At 43.9% G+C, this 14,603-nt stretch overlaps 1 long non-coding RNA gene across 6 annotated transcripts in view; it reads right to left on the bottom strand.

Moving 5' to 3' along the window:
• Positions 1-14,603, bottom strand: part of LOC307181353 — an 881,369-nt gene that overhangs the window by 342,653 nt on the left and 524,113 nt on the right. The window contains exon 1 of one of the 6 annotated variants that reach the window (XR_013826534.1): positions 6,927-6,945. The exons of the other annotated variants lie outside the window; for them this stretch is intronic. This is a non-coding gene — a long non-coding RNA (uncharacterized lncRNA). Of the gene's footprint in view, positions 1-6,926; positions 6,946-14,603 lie in introns of those variants that run through there. 6 annotated transcript variants of the gene reach the window in all.

The raw sequence follows: 14,603 nt of genomic DNA, 5'->3' as shown, positions 1-14,603 counted from the left end.
CAGAGTTATAAATGACAGCTATCGTCCAAAAATAGACTGAAGTAAGGCTGCCAAGAGGACTTGAAAGCGGGGCAGAATTGCAGGAAACCGATTTCAGGAGGTAGACTGGAATTGCATTGAAAGCATAGGAAAAGAGGCAGAACGTCCACAATGATGCACTTGGCCAAAAAGGGCGTATGCGTTTTTTCCTGAATATATTCAGGAAAAAACGCATACGCCCTTTTTGGCCAACCAAGCAAGCTTGCAAAGGAAATCTGCACTACAATGAAGTCTCACTACCCCCGGTCAAAAGGGCCATCTGAAAAAAGTGTAAAATCCAGAAAGGCAGGACAGGCCATGGAGAACTGGGAGCCTTGTTATGCTGATGGGCGGGATGTAAATTGCCAACAACCACTCGGGAGAAGTGTATGGTGTTTCCTGAAACATCTAAAAAACAAAGCAACAGAACCTAGGGCACTTCCACTTATGGTCCTATAGCTTAGGGAAATTAAAATCAAAAAGACACAGCCACCCCAAAGTTTGGAACGGCTCTGTTGACAAGAACCTCGTTTACAGTACAAGTTCAACATCGCAGAAAGTGAAAAATGGATAAAGAAGTTGTGGTATTTACTTACAAAGCAATATCACTCAGCAATGAAATCTGTGTCATCAGGCCCTTAGCAGCACAATGAGTGGATTCAGGTATGATGATTCTAACTGAAATAAGTCACACAGAAAAAGAAACATCATAAGATATCTGTAATACACGGAATGTAAACTTGGCTGCACAGGAACTGAATTACAGAACAGAACAGGGTCTCAAATTTAGAAAACCAACTTATGCTTGCTTAAGGGGAAAGGTGAGTTGGAGTGCTGCATAAAACCAGAGATTGAAATGAGCACAGATAAAGTTCCTTAAGCCAAATATGGAATAGACAAGAGCTACTCCTTGCTCAACGAAATGGACTCAACACCGCATATTAAACGCCTAAGAATGTACCTGACTAGTAAGTATCTTAAAACCTATAGATTGCTATGTCTCCGAAAGAGAATCAAGCATGTGTACAGGGGCATAAACGCAGCAGTGATAGGATTGGGGAGGTTCGGTGAGCAAATGAAGACCCTTTGAAGACATATTGCATGGTACCCATTCCACGGGTCTCAACTCTCCAGGTTTAAGGTATTCTTCCTTCAGCTAAAACATGCATGTGGAACCCAGAGTATGATCAACCGTGTGAACGGGAGTCGTGTTCAAATATGTCTCAGTTTTACTTCCCTGGTACTCGGGTGCAAAATTCCAGAAGCTTTACTAACACTCTCCCCACTTGGAGAGTCAGCGCCTTTAACCTCCTGTTTGGCCCAGTTTGCAATTTCTGCGGAAGATGAACAGGAATAGCGAGAACCAATGAGAGACTAGCTGGAGGTGTCTGGACGGGCAAATTTAACTCTCATTTCCCACCAGGAAGAGGAATTAACCAATGGCTCAGCGTGCCGTGCCGGAACCAGATTAGGGCCTGAAGCCATCCTGCGGTGTTGCGGCCAGCTCACAAGAAAGCGAGTTGAAGAAAGGAGCTCAGGGGCACTGTAATTCAGAAGCCTGCAGAGTTATAAATGACAGCTATCGTCCAAAAATAGACTGAAGTAAGGCTGCCAAGAGGACTTGAATGCGGGGCAGAATTGCAGGAAACCGATTTCAGGAGGTAGACTGGAATTGCATTGAAAGCATAGGAAAAGAGGCAGAACGTCCACAATGATGCACTTGGCCAAAAAGTGCGTATGCGTTTTTTCCTGAATATATTCAGGAAAAAACGCATACGCCCTTTTTGGCCAACCAAGCAAGCTTGCAAAGGAAATCTGCACTACAATGAAGTCTCACTTCCCCCCGGTCAAAAGGGCCATCTGAAAAAAGTGTAAAATCCAGAAAGGCAGGACAGGCCATGGAGAACTGGGAGCCTTGTTATGCTGATGGGCGGGATGTAAATTGCCAACAACCACTCGGGAGAAGTGTATGGTGTCTCCTGAAACATCTAAAAAACAAATCAACAGAGCCTAGGGCACTTCCACTTATGGTCCTATAGCTTAGGAAAATTAAAATAAAATAGACACAGCCACCCCAAAGTTTGGAACGGCTCTGTTTACAAGAACCTCGTTTACAGTACAAGTTCAACATCGCAGAAAGTGAAAAATGGATAAAGAAGTTGTGGTATTTACTTACAAAGCAATATCACTCAGCAATGAAATCTATGTCATCAGGCCCTTAGCAGCACAATGAGTGGATTCAGGTATGATGATTCTAACTGAAATAAGTCACACAGAAAAAGAAACATCATAAGATATCAGTAATACACGGAATGTAAACTTGGCTACACAGGAACTGCATTACAGAACAGAACAGGGTCTCAAATTTAGAAAACCAACTTATGCTTGCTTAAGGGGAAAGGTGAGTTGGGGTGCTGCATAAGCAGAGATCGAAATGAGCACAGATAAAGTTCCTTAAGCCAAATATGGAATAGACAAGAGCTACTCCTTGCTCAACGAAATGGACTCAATACCGCATATTAAACGCCTAAGAATGTACCTTACTAGTAAGTATCTTAAAACCTATGGATTGCTATGTCTCCGAAAGAGAATCAAGCATGTGTACAGGGGCATAAACGCAGCAGTGATAGGATTGGAGAGGTTCGGTGAGCAAATGAAGACCCTTTGAAGTCATATTGCATGGTACCCATTCCACGGGTTTCAACTACCCAGGTTTTAGGTATTCTTCCTTCAGCTAAAACATGCATGTGGAACCTAGAGTATGATCAACCATGCGATCGGGAGGCGTGTTCAAATATGTCTCAGTTTTTGTACCCTGGTACTCGGGTGCAACATTCCAGACGCTTTACTAACACTCTCCCGACTTGGAGAGTCAGTCCCTTTAACCTTCTGTTTGGCCCAGTTTGCAATTTCTGCGGAAAATGAACAGGAATAGCGAGAACCAATGAGAGGCTAGCTGGAGGTGTCTGGACGGGCAAATTTAACTCTCATTTCCCACCAGGAAGAGGAATTAACCAAAGGCTCAGCGTGCCGTGCTGGAACCAGATTAGGGCCTGAAGCCATCCTGTGGTGTTGTGGCCAGCTCAAATGAAAGCGAGCTGAGGAAAGGAGCTCAGGGGCACTGTAATTCACAAACCTGCAGAGTTATAAATGACAGCTATCGTCCAAAAATAGATTGAAGTAAGGCTGCCAAGAGGACTTGAAAGCGGGGCAGAATTGCAGGAAACCGATTTCAGGAAGTGACTGGAATTGCATTGAAAGCATAGGAAAAGAGGCAGAACGTCCACAATGATGCACTTGGCCAAAAAGGGCGTATGCGTTTTTTCCTGAATATATTCAGGAAAAAACGCATACGCCCTTTTTGGCCAACCAAGCAAGCTTGCAAAGGAAATCTGCACTACAATGAAGTCTCACTTCCCCCCGGTCAAAAGGGCCATCTGAAAAAAGTGTAAAATCCAGAAAGGCAGGACAGGCCATGGAGAACTGGGAGCCTTGTTATGCTGATGGGCGGGATGTAAATTGCCAACAGACACTCGGGAGAAGTGTATGGTGTTTCCTGAAACATCGAAAAAACAAAGCAACAGAGCCTAGGGCACTGCCACTTATGGTCCTATAGCTTAGGGAAATCAAAATCAAAAAGACACAGCCACCCCAAAGTTTGGGACGCCTCTGTTTACAAGAACCTCGTTTACAGTACAAGTTCAACATCGCAGAAAGTGAAAAATGGATAAAGAAGTTGTGGTATTTACTTACAAAGCAATATCACTCAGCAATGAAATCTATGTCATCAGGCCCTTAGCAGCACAATGAGTGGATTCAGGTATGATGATTCTAACTGAAATAAGTCACACAGAAAAAGAAACATCATAAGATATCAGTAATACACGGAATGTAAACTTGGCTACACAGGAACTGAATTACAGAACAGAACAGGGTCTCAAATTTAGAAAACCAACTTATGCTTGCTTAAGGGGAAAGGTGAGTTGGGGTGCTGCATAAAACCAGAGATTGAAATGAGCACAGATAAAGTTCCTTAAGTCAAATATGGAATAGACAAGAGCTACTCCTTGCTCAACGAAATGGACTCAACACCGCATATGAAACGCCTAAGAATGTACCTGACTAGTAAGTATCTTAAAACCTATGGATTGCTATGTCTCCGAAAGAGAATCAAGCATGTGTAGAGGGGCATAAACGCAGCAGTGATAGGATTGGAGAGGTTCGGTGAGCAAATGAAGACCCTTTGAAGTCATATTGCATGGTACCCATTCCACGGGTCTCAACTCTCCAGGTTTAAGGTATTCTTCCTTCAGCTAAAACATGCATGTGGAACCCAGAGTATGATCAACCATGTGAACGGGAGACGTGTTCAAATATGTCTCAGTTTTCCTCCCCTGGTACTCGGGTGCAACATTCCAGATGCTTTACTAACACTCTCCCGACTTGGAGAGTCAGTCCCTTTAACCTCCTGTTTGGCCCAGTTTGCAATTTCTGCGGAAGATGAACAGGAATAGCGAGAACCAATGAGAGGCTAGCTGGAGGTGTCTGGACGGGCAAATTTAACTCTCATTTCCCACCAGGAAGAGGAATTAACCAAAGGCTCAGCATGCCGGGCCGGAACCAGATTAGGGCCTGAAGCCATCCTGCGGTGTTGCGGCCAGGTCACAAGAAAGCGAGTTGAAGAAAGGAGCTCAGGGGCACTGTAATTCACAAACCTGCAGAGTTATAAATGACAGCTATCGTCCAAAAATAGACTGAAGTAAGGCTGCCAAGAGGACTTGAAAGCGGGGCAGAATTGCAGGAAACCGATTTCAGGAGGTAGACTGGAGTTGCATTGAAAGCATAGGAAAAGAGGCAGAACGTCCACAATGATGCACTTGTCCAAAAAGGGCGTATGCGTTTTTTCCTGAATATATTCAGGAAAAAACGCATACGCCCTTTTTGGCCAACCAAGCAAGCTTGCAAAGGAAATCTGCACTACAATGAAGTCTCACTTCCCCCCGGTCAAAAGGGCCATCTGAAAAAAGTGTAAAATCCAGAAAGGCAGGACAGGCCATGGAGAACTGGGAGCCTTGTTATGCTGATGGGCGGGATGTAAATTGCCAACAACCACTCGGGAGAAGTGTATGGTGTTTCCTGAAACATCTAAAAAACAAAGCAACAGAACCTAGGGCACTTCCACTTATGGTCCTATAGCTTAGGGAAATTAAAATCAAAAAGACACAGCCACCCCAAAGTTTGGAACGGCTCTGTTGACAAGAACCTCGTTTACAGTACAAGTTCAACATCGCAGAAAGTGAAAAATGGATAAAGAAGTTGTGGTATTTACTTACAAAGCAATATCACACAGCAATGAAATCTGTGTCATCAGGCCCTTAGCAGCACAATGAGTGGATTCAGGTATGATGATTCTAACTGAAATAAGTCACACAGAAAAAGAAACATCATAATATATCACTAATACACGGAATGTAAACTTGGCTACACAGGAACTGAATTACAGAACAGAACAGGGTCTCAAATTTAGAAAACCAACTTATTCTTGCTTAAGGGTAAAGGTGAGTTGGGGTGCTGCATAAAACCAGAGATTGAAATGAGCACAGATAAAGTTCCTTAAGCCAAATATGGAATAGACAAGAGTTACTCCTTGCTCAACGAAATGGACTCAACACCCCATATTAAACGCCTAAGAATGTACCTGACTTGTAAGTATCTTAAAACCTATGGATTGCTATGTCTCTGAAAGAGAATCAAGCATGTGTACAGGGGCATAAACGCAGCAGTGATAGGATTGGAGAGGTTCGGTGAGCAAATGAAGACCCTTTGAAGTCATATTGCATGGTACCCATTCCACGGGTTTCAACTACCCAGGTTTAAGGTATTCTTCCTTCAGCTAAAACATGCATGTGGAACCCAAGTATGATCAACTATGTGAACGGGAGACGTGTTCAAATATGTCTCAGTTTTCCTCCCCTGGTACTCGGGTGCAACATTCCAGACGCTTTACTAACACTCTCCCCACTTGGAGAGTCAGTCCCTTTAACCTCCTGTTTGGCCCAGTTTGCAATTTCTGCGGAAGATGAACAGGAATAGCGAGAACCAATGAGAGGCTAGCTGGAGGTGTCTGGACGGGCAAATTTAACTCTCATTTCCCACCAGGAAGAGGAATTAACCAAAGGCTCAGCATGCCGGGCCGGAACCAGATTAGGGCCTGAAGCCATCCTGCGGTGTTGCGGCCAGGTCACAAGAAAGCGAGTTGAAGAAAGGAGCTCAGTGGCACAGTAATTCACAAACCTGCAGAGTTATAAATGAAAGCTATCGTCCAAAAATAGACTGAAGTAAGGCTGCCAAGAGGACTTGAAAGCGGGGCAGAATTGCAGGAAACCGATTTCAGGAGGTAGACTGGAATTGCATTGAAAGCATAGGAAAAGAGGCAGAACGTCCACAATGATGCACTTGGCCAAAAAGGGCGTATGCGTTTTTTCCTGAATATATTCAGGAAAAAACGCATACGCCCTTTTTGGCCAACCAAGCAAGCTTGCAAAGGAAATCTGCACTACAATGAAGTCTCACTTCCCCCCGGTCAAAAGGGCCATCTGAAAAAAGTGTAAAATCCAGAAAGGCAGGACAGGCCATGGAGAACTGGGAGCCTTGTTATGCTGATGGGCGGGATGTAAATTGCCAACAGACACTCGGGAGAAGTGTATGGTGTTTCCTGAAACATCTAAAACACAAAGCAACAGAGCCTAGGGCACTGCCACTTATGGTCCTATAGCTTAGGGAAATTAAAATCAAAAAGACACAGCCACCCCAAAGTTTGGAACGGCTCTGTTTACAAGAACCTCATTTACCGTACAAGTTCAATATCACAGAAAGTGAAAAATGGATAAAGAACTTGTGGTACTTACGTACAATGCAGTATCACTCAGCAATGAAATCTGTGTCATCAGGCCCGTAGCAGCATAATGTGTGGATTCAGGTACGAAGATTCTAACTGAAATAAGTCACACAGAAAAAGAAATATCATAAGATATCACTAATACATGGAATGGAAACTTGGCTACACAGGAAATGAATTACAGAACAGAACAGGGTCTCAAATTTAGAAAACCAACTTATGCTTGCTTAAGGGGAAAGGTGAGTTGGGGTGCTGCATAATACCGGAGATTGAAATGAGCACAGATAAAGTTCCTTAAGCCAAATATGGAATAGACAAGAGCTACTCCTTGCTCAACGAAATGGACTCAACACCCCATATTAAACGCCTAAGAATGTACCTTACTAGTAAGTATCTTAAAACCTATGGATTGCTATGTCTCCAAAAGAGAACCAAGCATGTGTACAGGGGCATAAACGCAGCAGTGATAGGATTGGAGAGGTTCGGTGAGCAAATGAAGACCCTTTGAAGTCATATTGCATGGTACCCATTACACGGGTTTCAACTACCCGGTTTTAAGGTATTCTTCCTTCAGCTAAAACATGCATGTGGAACGTAGAGTATGATCAACCATGTGATCGGGAGACGTGTTCAAATATGTCTCAGTTTTCGTACCCTGGTACTCGGGTGCAAGATTCCAGACGCTTTACTAACACTCTCCTGACTTAGAGAGTCAGTCCCTGTAACCTCCTGTTTGGCCCAGTTTGCAATTTCTGCGGAAGATGAACAGGAATAGCGAGAACCAATGAGAGGCTAGCTGGAGGTGTCTGGACGGGCAAATTTAACTCTCATTTCCCACCAGGAACAGGAATTAACCAAAGGCTCAGCGTGCCGTGCCGGAACCAGATTAGGGCCTGAAGCCATCCTGCGGTGTTGCGGCCAGGTCACAAGAAAGCGAGTTGAAGAAAGGAGCTCAGGGGCACTGTAATTCACAAACCTGCAGAGTTATAAATGACAGCTATCGTCCAAAAATAGACTGAAGTAAGGCTGCCAAGAGGACTTGAAAGCGGGGCAGAATTGCAGGAAACCGATTTCAGGAGGTAGACTGGAATTGCATTGAAAGCATAGGAAAAGAGGCAGAACGTCCACAATGATGCACTTGGCCAAAAAGGGCGTATGCGTTTTTTCCTGAATATATTCAGGAAAAAACGCATACGCCCTTTTTGGCCAACCAAGCAAGCTTGGGAAGGAAATCTGCACTACAATGAAGTCTCACTTCCCCCCGGTCAAAAGGGCCATCTGAAAAAAGTGTAAAATCCAGAAAGGCAGGACAGGCCATGGAGAACTGGGAGCCTTGTTATGCTGATGGGCGGGATGTAAATTGCCAACAGACACTTGGGAGAAGTGTATGGTGTTTCCTGAAACATATAAAAAACAAAGCAACAGAGCCTAGGGCACTTCCACTTATGGTCCTATAGCTTAGGGAAATTAAAATCAAAAAGACACAGCCACCCCAAAGTTTGGAACGGCTCTGTTTACAAGAACCTCGTTTACAGTACAAGTTCAACCTCGCAGAAAGTGAAAAATGGATAAAGAAGTTGTGGTACTTACGTACAATGCAGTATCACTCAGCAATGAAATCTATGTCATCAGGCCCGTAGCAGCATAATGAGTGGATTCAGGTACGATGATTCTAACTGAAATAAGTCACACAGAAAACGAAACATCATAAGATATCACTAATACACGGAATGTAAACTTGGCTACACAGGAACTGCATTCCAAAACAGAACAGGGTCTCAAATTTAGAAAACCAACTTATGCTTGCTTAAGGTGAAAGGTGAGTTGGGGTGCTGCATAAAACCAGAGATTGAAATGAGCACAGATAAAGTTCCTTAAGCCAAATATGGAATAGACAAGAGCTACTCCTTGCTCAACGAAATGGACACAAAACCCCATATTAAACGCCTAAGAATGCACCTGACTAGTAAGTATCTTAAAACCTATGGATTGCTATGTCTCCGAAAGAGAATCAAGCATGTGTACAGGGGCATAAACGCAGCAGTGATAGGATTGGAGAGGTTCGTGAGCAAATGAAGACCCTTTGAAGTCATATTGCATGGTACCCATTCCACGGGTTTCAACTATCCAGATTTTAGGTATTCTTCCTTCATCTAAAACATGCATGTGGAACCTAGAGTATGATCAACCATGTGATCGGGAGACGTGTTCAAATATGTCTCAGTTTTCGTACCCTGGTACTCGGGTGCAACATTCCAGACGCTTTACTAACACTCTCCCCACTTGGAGAGTCAGTCCCTTTAACTTCCTGTTTGGCCCACTTTGCAATTTATGTGGAAGATGAACAGGAATAGCGAGAACCAATGAAAGACTAGCTGGAGGTGTCTGGATGGGCAAATATAACTCTCATTTCCCACCAGGAAGAGGAATTAACCAAAGGCTCAGCGTGCCGTGCCAGAACCAGATTAGGGCCTGAAGACATCCTGAGGTGTTGAGGCCAGCTCACAAGAAAGCGAGTTGAAGAAAGGAGCTCAGGGGCACTGTAATTCACAAACCTGCAGCGTTATAAATGACAGCTATCGTCCAAAAATAGACTGAAGTAAGGCTGCCAAGAGGACTTGAAAGCGGGGCAGAATTGCAGGAAACCGATTTCAGGAGGTAGACTGGAATTGCATTGAAAGCATAGGAAAAGAGGCAGAACGTCCACAATGATGCACTTGGCCAAAAAGGGCGTATGCGTTTTTTCCTGAATATATTCAGGAAAAAACGCATACGCCCTTTTTGGCCAACCAAGCAAGCTTGGGAAGGAAATCTGCACTACAATGAAGTCTCACTTCCCCCCGGTCAAAAGGGCCATCTGAAAAAAGTGTAAAATCCAGAAAGGCAGGACAGGCCATGGAGAACTGGGAGCCTTGTTATGCTGATGGGCGGGATGTCAATTGCCAACAACCACTCGGGAGAAGTGTATGGTGTTTCCTGAAACATCTAAAAAACAAAGCAACAGAGCCTAGGGCACTTCCACTTATGGTCCTATAGCTTAGGGAAATTAAAATCAAAAAGACACAGCCACCCCAAAGTTTGGAATGGCTCTGTTTACAAGAACCTCGTTTACAGTACAAGTTCAACATCGCAGAAAGTGAAAAATGGATAAAGAACTTGTGGTACTTACGTACAATGCAGTATCACTCAGCAATGAAATCTATGTCATCAGGCCCGTAGCAGCATAATGAGTGGATTAAGGTACGATAATTCTAACTGAAATAAGTCACACAGAAAAGAAACATCATAAGATATCACTAATACACGGAATGTAAACTTGGCTACACAAGAACTGCATTCCAAAACAGAACAAGGTCTCAAATTTAGAAAACCAACTTATGCTTGCTTAAGGGGAAAGGTGAGTTGGGGTGCTGCATAAAACTAGAGATTGAAATGAGCACAGATAAAGTTCCTTAAGCCAAATATGGAATAGACAAGAGCTACTCCTTGCTCAACGAAATGGACTCAACACCCCATATTAAACGCCTAAGAATGTACCTGACTAGTAAGTATCTTAAAACCTATGGATTGCTATGTCTCTGAAAGAGAATCAAGCATGTGTACAGGGGCATAAACGCAGCAGTGATAGGATTGGAGAGGTTCGGTGAGCAAATGAAGACCCTTTGAAGTCATATTGCATGGTACCCATTCCACGGGTTTCAACTACCCAGGTTTTAGGTATTCTTCCTTCAGCTAAAACATGCATGTGGAACCCAAGTATGATCAACCATGTGAATGGGAGACGTGTTCAAATATGTCTCAGTTTTCCTCCCCTGGTACTCGGGTGCAACATTCCAGACGCTTTACTAACACTCTGCCCACTTGGAAAGTCAGCGCCTTTAACCTCCTGTTTGGCCCAGTTTGCAATTTCTGCGGAAGATGAACAGGAATAGCGAGAACCAATGAGAGGCTAGCTGGAGGTGTCTGGACGGGCAAATTTAACTCTCATTTCCCACCAGGAAGAGGAATTAACCAAAGGCTCAGCATGCCGGGCCGGAACAAGATTAGGGCCTGAAGCCATCCTGCGGTGTTGCTGCCAGGTCACAAGAAAGCGAGTTGAAGAAAGGAGCTCAGGGGCACTGCAATTGACAAACCAGCAGAGTTATAAATGACAGCTATCGTCCAAAAATAGACTGAAGTAAGGCTGCCAAGAGGACTTGAAAGCGGGGCAGAATTGCAGGAAACCAATTTCAGGAGGTAGACTGGAATTGCATTGAAAGCATAGGAAAAGAGGCAGAACGTCCACAATGATGCACTTGGCCAAAAAGGGCGTATGCGTTTTTTCCTGAATATATTCAGGAAAAAATGCATACGCCCTTTTTGGCCAACCAAGCAAGCTTGCAAAGGAAATCTGCACTACAATGAAGTCTCACTTCCCCCCGGTCAAAAGGGCCATCTGAAAAAAGTGTAAAATCCAGAAAGGCAGGACAGGCCATGGAGAACTGGGAGCCTTGTTATGCTGATGGGCGGGATGTAAATTGCCAACAACCACTCGGGAGAAGTGTATGGTGTTTCCTGAAACATCTAAAAAACAAAGCAACACAGCCTAGGGCACTTCCACTTATGGTCCTATAGCTTAGGGAAATTAAAATCAAAAAGACACAGCCACCCCAAAGTTTGGAACGGCTCTGTTTACAAGAACCTCGTTTACAGTACAAGTTCAACATCGCAGAAAGTGAAAAATGGATAAAGAACTTGTGGTACTTACGTACAATGCAGTATCACTCAGCAATGAAATCTATGTCATCAGGCCCGTAGCAGCATAATGAGTGGATTAAGGTACGATAATTCTAACTGAAATAAGTCACACAGAAAAGAAACATCATAAGATATCACTAATACACGGAATGTAAACTTGGCTACACAAGAACTGCATTCCAAAACAGAACAGGGTCTCAAATTTAGAAAACCAACTTATGCTTGCTTAAGGGGAAAGGTGAGTTGGGGTGCTGCATAAAACCAGAGATTGAAATGAGCACAGATAAAGTTCTTTAAGCCAAATATGGAATAGACAAGAGCTACTCCTTGCTCAACGAAATGGACTCAAAACCCCATATTAAACGCCTAAGAATGTACCTGACTAGTAAGTATCTTAAGACCTATGGATTGCTATGTCTCCAAAAGAGAATCAAGCGTGTGTACAGGGGCATAAACGCAGCAGTGATAGGATTGGAGAGGTTCGGTGAGCAAATGAAGACCCTTTGAAGTCATATTGCATGGTACCCATTACACGGGTCTCAACTCTCCAGGTTTAAGGTATTCTTCCTTCAGCTAAAACATGCATGTGGAACCCAGAGTATGATCAACCATGTGAACGGGAGACGTGTTCAAATATGTCTCAGTTTTCCTCCCCTGGTACTCGGGTGCAACATTCCAGACGCTTTACTAACACTCTCCCCACTTGGAGAGTCAGCGCCTTTAACCTCCTGTTTGGCACAGTTTCCAATTTCTGCGGAAGATGAACAGGAATAGCGAGAACCAATGAGAGGCTAGCTGGAGATGTCTGGACGGGCAAATTTAACTCTCATTTCCCACCAGGAAGAGGAAATAACCAAAGGCTCAGCGTGCCGTACCGGAACCAGATTAGGGCCTGAAGCCATCCTGCGGTGCTGCGGCCAGCTCAAAATAAAGCAAGTTGAAGAAAGGAGCTCAGGGGCACTGTAATTCACAAACCTGCAGAGTTATAAATGACAGCTATCGTCCAAAAATATACTGAAGTAAGGCTGCCAAGAGGACTTGAAAGCGGGGCAGAATTGCAGGAAACCGATTTCAGGAGGTAGACTGGAATTGCATTGAAAGCATAGGAAAAGAGGCAGAACGTCCACAATGATGCACTTGGCCAAAAAGGGCGTATGCGTTTTTTCCTGAATATATTCAGGAAGAAACGCATACGCCCTTTTTGGCCAACCAAGCAAGCTTGCAAAGGAAATCTGCACTACAATGAAGTCTCACTTCCCCCCGGTCAAAAGGGCCATCAGATAAAAGTGTAAAATCCAGAAAGGCAGGACAGGCCATGGAGAACTGGGAGCCTTGTTATGCTGATGGGCCGGATGTAAATTGCCAACAACCACTTGGGAGAAGTGTATGGTGTTTCCTGAAACATCTAAAAAACAAAGCAACAGAACCTAGGGCACTTCCACTTATGGTCCTATAGCTTAGGGAAATTAAAATCAAAAAGACACAGCCACCCCAAAGTTTGGAACGGCTCTGTTTTCAAGATCCTCGTTTACAGTACAAGTTCAACATCGCAGAAAGTGAAAAATGGATAAAGAAGTTTTGGTACTTACGTACAATGCAGTATCACTCAGCAATGAAATCTATGTCATCAGGCCCGTAGCAGCATAATGAGTGGATTCAGGTACGATGATTCTAACTGAAATAAGTCACACAGAAAAAGAAACATCATAAGATATCACTAATACACGGAATGTAAACTTGGCTACACAGGAACTGCATTCCAAAACAGAACAGGGTCTCAAATTTAGAAAACCAACTTATGCTTGCTTAAGGGGAAAGGTGAGTTGGGGTGCTGCATAAAACCAGAGATTGAAATGAGCACAGATAAAGTTCCTTAAGCCAAATATGGAATAGACAAGAGCTAGTCCTTGCTCAACGAAATGGACTCAACACCGCATATTAAACGCCTAAGAATGTACCTGACTAGTAAGTATCTTAAAACCTATGGATTGCTATGTCTCCGAAAGACAATCAAGCATGTGTACAGGGGCATAAACGCAGCAGTGATAGGATTGGAGAGGTTCGGTGAGCAAATGAAGACCCTTTGAAGTCATATTGCATGGTACCCATTCCACGGGTTTCAAATACCCAGGTTTAAGGTATTCTTCCTTCAGCTAAAACATGCATGTGGAACCTAGAGTATGATCAACCATGTGATCGGGAGACGTGTTCAAATATGTCTCAGTTTTCGTACCCTGGTACTCGGGTGCAACATTCCAGACGCTTTACTAACACTCTCCCGACTTGGAGAGTCAGTGCCTTTAACCTCCTGTTTGGCCCAGTTTGCAATTTCTGCGGAAGATGAACAGGAATAGCGAGAACCAATGAGAGGGTAGCTGGAGGTATCTGGACGGGCAAATTTAACTCTCATTTCCCACCAGGAAGAAGAATTAACCAAAGGCTCAGCGTGCCGTGCCGGAACCAGATTAGGGCCTGAAGCCATCCTGCGGTGTTGCGGCCAGCTCAAAAGAAAACGAGTTGAAGAAAGGAGCTCAGGGGCACTGTAACTCACAAACCTGCAGAGTTATAAATGACAGCTATCGTCCAAAAATAGACTGAAGTAAGGCTGCCAAGAGGACTTGAAAGCGGGGCAGAATTGCAGGAAACCAATTTCAGGAGGTAGACTGGAATTGCATTGAAAGCATAGGAAAAGAGGCAGAACGTCCACAATGATGCACTTGGCCAAAAAGGGCGTATGCGTTTTTTCCTGAATATATTCAGGAAAAAACGCATATGAACATTTTGGCCAACCAAGCAAGCTTGCAAAGGAAATCTGCACTACAATGAAGTCTCACTTTCCCCCGGTCAAAAGGGCCATCTGAAAAAAGTGTAAAATCCAGAAAGGCAGGACAGGCCATGGAGAACTGGGAGCCTTGTTATGCTGAAGGGCGGGATGTAAATTGCCAACAAA

Source organism: Stenella coeruleoalba (genome assembly GCF_951394435.1).
Source record: "Stenella coeruleoalba genome assembly, contig: scaffold_48, whole genome shotgun sequence".
NCBI classification, from domain to species: Eukaryota; Metazoa; Chordata; class Mammalia; order Artiodactyla; family Delphinidae; genus Stenella; species Stenella coeruleoalba.
The sequence above is the reverse complement of the archived record's forward strand: the minus strand, read 5'-3'. Positions and strand labels throughout refer to the sequence as shown.